Raw genomic sequence first — 7,543 nt, 5'->3', positions numbered from 1 at the left:
GAGAACGTTATGAGGAATGTGAGGGGAAATAATCAGTAGAGCTTCAGTAGGGATGTTAGACCATGTATTCTTAACACTGTCATAAATAGTGTCTGGTGAGTACTTAAATGAGTACTGATTGCAAGGATTGCAGCAACAATAAACATGTAATTCAGACAAATACACCTGCTGAGAACAACCAGAAAAGCTAGACAAACACCAAACAGCATAAAGAAAATGAAAAACACACCTAAACACGTCATAGTAAAACTGCTGGAAATCAAAGACAGAGAAAAAAATTTTAGCAAAGGAAGAGGTTAAGTTACCTTAAAAAGGAGCAGTGAGAAGACTCAGGTGACATCTCGATGGAAACGATGAGAGTGAGAAGGCAGTGGAAGGTGCTGAGAGGAAATAACTGCCAACCTAGAATCCTGAACCTGGCAAAAAATGACCCTTAAGGGTGAAAGTAAAGACATTTTTCAAACAAATAAAAATGGAAAATAATGCATCACCAATACCAGCACTAAGGGAAGTTCTAAGGGGTGTTGTCAGGTGGAAGGAAGTTCAGAGAAGCAGCAAGGAATGCAGAGCACTGAAGAGGCAAAAAAGGTGGGCAGAAACCGACCACATAAAACGAACAGAATGTTCCAAGAGACTTGGAGATACAACATGGGACTGCAAGTCAGAAGGTGCCAAATTCTGTAACTCCCTGCCTTGTCGAGGAACAGGTCAAGCTACCAATCCAAATTAGACTTGGATAAGTCAAGTTTTCTCTAGAGTGACCACTTGAAGAATAGCAAGAGAGTCTATAATTAAGCTAATAGAGGGGGAAAACTAGAGCATTTTAAAAATAATCCAAAAGGCAAGAAAGGAGGAAAAAATGAAAAGCAAATAATAAGATAATGGGTTTACACTGAAATACAGCAGTAATTACACTAAATGTAAATTAACAGACAATCCAATTAAAGCAAAGATTGTCAGACTGGCTAAAAAAAAAAAACACCAACTAGACTATTAGTGGTGAACACAGTGCAGTTTATCCAGAAACTGTAATGTAATGTACACCTGAAATTTACAGAATGTTATAAGCCAATATGACCTCAATTAAAAAAAACACCATGTTGCTTACAAGCGATAAATATATGACAATGCAGAAAGTTTTAAAGAATGGAAAAGTATACTATACTATATGAACACAAATCAAAAGGTAGTTGATATTCCATTTGTGTCCCCCAACCCTCATGCTATCACTGTCATATAGTTTCCTTTTACATACATTATAAACCCAACATACCAAGTTATTTTAACAGTCACTTGTCTTAGCTCAGACTATCATAACAAAGTACCGTAGACTGGGTGGCTTAAACTGAGAAATTTATTTCTCACGTTGTTGGAGGCTGGAAAGTCCGAGATCAAGGTGCTAACAAGGTAGGTTTCATTCTGAGACCTCTTCTCTTGCCTCATAGGTGGATTCCATCTTGCTATGTGCTCACATGACTTTGAGCAGGAGAGCAAGATTCCTGACGTCTCTTATAAGGGCACTAATCCCATCATGAGGGCCCCACCCTCATGACCTCATCTAACCTAAGTCACCTCCCAAAGGCCTCATCTGCAAATACCATCACGTTGGGGGTTAGGGCTTCAACCTATAAATTTTGAGGGACCAACATTCAGACCATACCATTGGTGTTCTTCATTTCTTCCTGTAGATCCAAGTTTCCAGTTGGTATCATTTCCCTAGTGATGCTGAGTGCCTTTAGCATTTACCACAGTGCAGCTCTGCTGGTGACACATTTTCTCAGCTTTTGTTTATCTGATAAATATATTTAGCTCTTTTTTTAAAAAACTGGTTTCTAGGCATTCATTTAATCTTTTTTTTCCTACTCTCATCTTTGAAGAATATTTTCACAGAATACAGTGGAAATTATACATATTTTTTAATTTATTTTTTCCCAGCATATTAAAAATCTAGTTCCATTGTTTTCTGGCTTCTATTTTAAATTATTTTTTCTCTATATATAATGCGTCTCTTTTTTTTCTGGCTGCTTTTAAGATTTTATTTATCTCCATATCCTCTGTCCTGAGTTTATTGGCAGCTCAGTAACCATTCTGTGGCACACTGAGGGCCAGCAGTTTAGCTTCCTACCTTGAGATCTGTATCTCTGCCTGAGGCCTGTCTCCAGCACCAGGGTGGCCTGCTCAGCCACAACTCAGTGGCATGGAGAAGCTACCCTGCAGGGCCCACCCTCAGCCAATGCACAGCATCTCAGTCCTCTAACCAGCATTCTACACACTTTCTCAGGCCTCCCTCATGTGATTGAAATCATCACAGTAACCCACTGTTAACCCTCATTTTAAGGTTTTTCCCCTTCTCTGCCTTGCTTTCCTCACTTCCTCTCTGCTTCTTTGGATCACATCTCAAACAAACTACGCACACCAAAGTCCTTATTTCACGGTCTGTTTTGGGGGTGACTTAAACAAAGACAATTGATACCATAAGTAGCCAGTCAGTCAGCAACAAGCACCATAGTGCTGGTGGGACGTCCTGGGAGCGACAAAGGAGTCTGAGTGCACAGCCAAGAAGATCTAGACTAAAATTAGGTTCCCGATAAGGATGCTGAGATCTGGGAATGGACTTAAAAATACTGAATCCCCAGATTCCCTGGAATCCTGTGGGTCAGCAGATTGGTCCCCTCCCCCTTGATAAAGGAGAGCACCTCTGATTGCCTGGAGACCATGCTAAGACCACCTGAAGCCTCACAAGATGATATTTTCCAACTTCAAGGTCCAACCTCGCTTCCCCTCATTCCTTCTAGGTCAATAACTAGGGTTAATTTTGGCCCCACCCACGTGGAGAATTACAGTCCCTGCCACGGGAGGACATGGCACAGGAGGATATCACCAAAGAGTTGCCGGACCTGGCAGAAACCAGGGAATCTGGCAGAAACCAGGGAGTCTGGGGCCCAGAGGGAGGAGAAGAGGCTGGACGGGCGAGAGCTTACTGATGTGGAAGCACGCTCTGAGACTCAGGCAAGGACACCTACAGATGGTCCTGTGTAATGATGGATCGCTGACTGACCCTGGGACACTAAAGCAGCCCTCAGTACTTGGATGCCAGAACAAGAACGTGGTTCTCGGCGCAGAGGACCGAGGAAGAGATCTGTAGCGTGTTAGAAAGAGAGAAGGGCACATTAGAATGGGTTATGTGAGGCCAGGGAGCACACCAGCTGACCATGTTTCCCAGGAGAGACCAGAGGATGTCCCTTTGGCTAAAGCCAGGGGTGGGCATTGAGTCAGTAAGAAGCTCTATGGTGGCTGTCCCCAGGCCAGGATTGACAGTAAGAGTTGCTGCCAAGGATCTGGACTTCTTAGTGTCAATGATGATAGGATTCCAGAATAGCAGAGATCCAGTGGTGGCACTGAACTGCTAAAGAACGGGAAATAGAATTGCCACAACAGGCAGGCTGGAGCGGTGATCAGAGCCTTGTCGTACGGGGCTCTGGGGCAATGGCTAATAGACGGGGGTTCTTACGGGTGAGATAGATGGGTAGACAATGAGGGTTTTGTTTGATTTTAAACAAAAATGGGGGGCCAATAGGCTTGAGAACCCAGTCTGTAGTCATTTCCCCAATCCCAGAGTTCATATTCGGGATGGTTACACTTAGTGTTGGCTCTCTGACCTATGGAGAAAGGGCCAAGCAGAAGCCCCTGAAACTCCTGCCCTAGCCTAGATAGTAAATCAGAAGCAATACTCTGACTCAAGTGGAATTATGAAGATTACTGTCACCCTCAAAGACTTAAAGATATAGCGGTGGTGGTCTCCATCACATCTCTGTCTAGTGCACCAGGCTGGCCCCTGTGAACGCAGATGGTCACAACAGATGATGGTGGGCTTCTCTAAATGCAATCAAGTTATAGCACTAATTGCAGCTGTGCCAGATGTGATGTCTTTACTAGAACAGACAAGTAGACCTTCTGGCAATCAACACGTGGTGTATTGATGAGGCAAATGCATTCTTCTCAATGCCCATCAGAGAAGAGGATCAACAGTAGCTTGCCTTCCCCTAGGAAAGACTGAAGTCTACATTCACTGTCTTGTCCCAGGCCCTGTTTCCTCATGTGGGGAAACTGAACTTGATGTAACCTCACTGAGGAATGTTAGAGGATGTGACTAGTCATACGTACTAGATACACGGTAGGGGGCAGCCTAGGAGGTACCAATAAAAAATTATGAAGAGCAGAATGTCAGAGCAAGCCTGATAAAGAACAGAGTGTCAGAGTAAGCCTGATAGAAAATTATGAAAAACGGGGCATCTAAGGGAGCGCGGGGTAATACTGACACAAATTAAACATCTGCTGTTTCTTAAAACTAGGATGCTGTACGACAACTGTGGCTCTAATTCCAGAGAGCTCCAATCCACTATTGCTCAGCACCCACTTGCTGGTTACCATGCATTTAGGGTATTTTCTTCAATAACTAAATTAGCAAATTACATATTTATAAATTGGTATGTTCCTTTGGGTCTCAATTTCTTCCCTCTTCTGCCAGCACTCATCTACTCTCATCACAATATAATCCAAAGACATTCATCTTGTCATTCCACAAAACATGATGCTGGTCTGTCACATAGACGACAGTGTCCTAATGGACTTGGTAAACAGGAAGTGGCAACTACTTGAATATGGGGCACGTGTGCCAGGAGGAGGGCGATAAATACAACGATTGCGGGTCCTGCCAGAGCAGAGAAATCTTATGGATCTGAGGGTCCAAGGCGTGCCCTGACATCCCCTCCGAGGTAAAGAAGAAATCATTGCCCCTTTTACCTCCCACCACCGAGAAAGAGGAGAGTGCCTGCTGGGCCTCAGTGGGTTAAAGGCAGCCTTTACCAGGAATACAGCTCTGGCTCATTTACTGAGTAGCTCAGAAGGCTGCCGGTCTTGAGTGGGGTCCATAGCAAAAGAGGGCTCCACAGCAGGTCCAGGCTGTGAGGCAAGCTGCCCTGTCACTTGGGCATGTGACCCAGCAGATCCAGTGGAGCTGGCCATAGCTGTGTAGATTCGGATGCCATGTGGAGTCTCCAACAAGCCCTAAAGAGTTGCAGCACACACCCCAAGGGTCCTGGAGCAAGGCCACGCCTCTGCCACAGAGCATTACTCACTGTTGGAAGGGCAGCACTCCTAGTGCCACCAGGCACTCCTCTTCCTCAGGAGCAACAGCCATGTATGTAGAAGACCCTCAGTGGTGCCCTGTCCGGGCTTTGCTAAGTATCTGCAGCCCTGAAAGCAGCTGGCCTGTGGCTCCAGAATTTGATCGGGCTGGTAGGTTTGCCCCAGGACTGGCCCAGTTTTAAAAATGAAAATCCTACGTCCCAGGAATTCCCTCAGTCCCAGGCAAACTGGGACAGTTATTCACCCTATAGACTGGGCTCCTCAAACACGATTAAATAGCTTTTCAAAGGAAGGGAAAGCACAGAACTCCAAGTGCCTGTCCCTGCAGTTCATGGGAAGGACCCTGTCCCTGCCAGGATAGCAGCTGGCCATCACCGCGGATAACAACAGAGCTGGCTGGACGTCCATTTTCAGGTCTTGTTCCCTTTTCCTTCTTTCCCTATTTTCTCCTTAAACGAACAACAGAAGGTGGGGTGAGAGGGAGGCTCTGACGATGTCGGGGGAATTGTCCTCCCGCTGTGAGTCTTCCACAAGAAACCACAACGTCTGCCACTCTGGGGCCCCTGCTTAGGAGTCTCACTGCGGACTCTACCGGTGTCAGGAGAGAGGGGGCCTCGTACAGGCATCTCACAGAGGCTCCCGGGACACCCAGGGGAGCCCAAGAGCCGGGGGTGACTCACCCCAGGCGCTCCAGCTCCAGTTCTCTGAATTCTCTGATTCAGCCCGGCCCTCCTTGGCATTTCTGCCTCATCCTCAGGCTGGGCTGTGTGTACCTGATAATACTCAACTCTCTCAAAGTGGTGCCCAAGCCTGGCTGCGCATATGAAGGCAAGAATCTGGTGGGGGGTGGGGGGTGGTACTCTTAGAATCTGCGGCTTTAACGAGCTCCTTGGGTCACGAATCCATTTACTAACTCACCTGTGGCCTCTTATTGCTCGCCCTGTTCACAGGCTCACGCAGCTTCACTTCACCAGATGATCCCAGTTGTTTTCCAAAGTGATGGCCCATTTTCCACCCACATCGGCAGTCTCTATAGGCTCCCACTGCTCCCCATTCTCTCAATATTGGGAACTGCCAGATTTGCACAGTATTGCCAGTGTAGGAGCGTGTAACACTGTACCACTACAGTCTGCATTTCCCTGATTACTAAAGGGGTTGAGCTCTTTTCACGTATTTAATTGGCTATTCATGTTTCTTTCCGTAAAATGCATGTTTACGTCTTTTTCATATTTTTCTCTTCAGTCACGTGTGTGTTCCTGCTTACACCTATCTCATATGTAGTCAACTTTAAAGATTAACATATAACATATATAATAAAAGCCACAAATCTTAAGTGTATAGCTTGAGTGGAGTGGGACCACTCCCCAGATTGATACAGAACATTTACATCACCCAGAAGGTTCCCCTGTGCCTGTGCTCAGGCAACGATCCCTTGCAGAGGTGACTTATTTCTGATTTCTATTAACAGTGATGAGTTTTATCTGTTCTTGAGCTTCATATAAATTGAATCATACAACATATACTCTTCTGTGTCTGGCTGTGAGACTCATCCATATTGAGGCATTTCTCAGGAGTTTGTTTTCTTGTCATGTAATTTTATTGTATGAATTCACCACAAGTGATGGACACTGTGTTGTTTCCACTTTGGGCTAATATGAACAGAACTGCTATCAACGTGCCCACATATGTCTTGCTGTGTACAGGTGCACTCATTTCTCCAGATGACACTAGGAGAGGAGTTCCAGGTCACGGGGTTGGCATGGGTAGCATTAGTAGATAATTGTCTCACAGTTTTCCAAAGTGGTTAAGCCAGTTTTCCCTCCCCAGCACCGTACGACAGTTCCAGCTACTCTCTCTTCTCTCCAACACTGTGTGCTGTCAGTCTTGTTAAATGCAGGTAGTGGGTGTGCAGGCAGCTCTCACTGTGACTCTAATTTGCATTTCTCTGATTACCAATAAGGTTAAGCACTTTTCTTACAGTTAATGGACCATTCATGTTTTCTTCTGTCAAATATCTGCCCATACATGTTTCCATTTTTCTACTTGGTTGCTTGTATTTTGGTAATATTTAGGAGTTCTCTACATATTCTGGACACCAGTCCCATTTTATTACATGGGTTGCCAATCTTTCTTCCCAGTCTCTCTTTCTACCTGTGGAGACGCTGTGCTTTCTTTCTCCCACGCACAGACCTTTTCCCCTGAAGCCCTGGGCCACCAGGCGTCAGCAGACACTTCCCGGGCAGTTCTGGCTTCAGCCCTCACCTGTCTCTCTGGATTTGTGCTTTCTTGTCATTTTTGGTCTCTGTATATTTCCTTTTTTTCATGCCAGCTCAGTAGCTCAGTTATAACTTTAGGAGCTTTTTTTTTTTTTCCATATTTCATTCAGAATTTTTAG

This window comes from Ceratotherium simum, chromosome 29 (genome assembly GCF_057802395.1).
Source record: "Ceratotherium simum simum isolate JZ-2026a chromosome 29, ASM5780239v1, whole genome shotgun sequence".
NCBI classification, from domain to species: domain Eukaryota; kingdom Metazoa; phylum Chordata; class Mammalia; order Perissodactyla; family Rhinocerotidae; genus Ceratotherium; species Ceratotherium simum.
Note: the sequence above shows the minus strand (reverse complement) of the source record.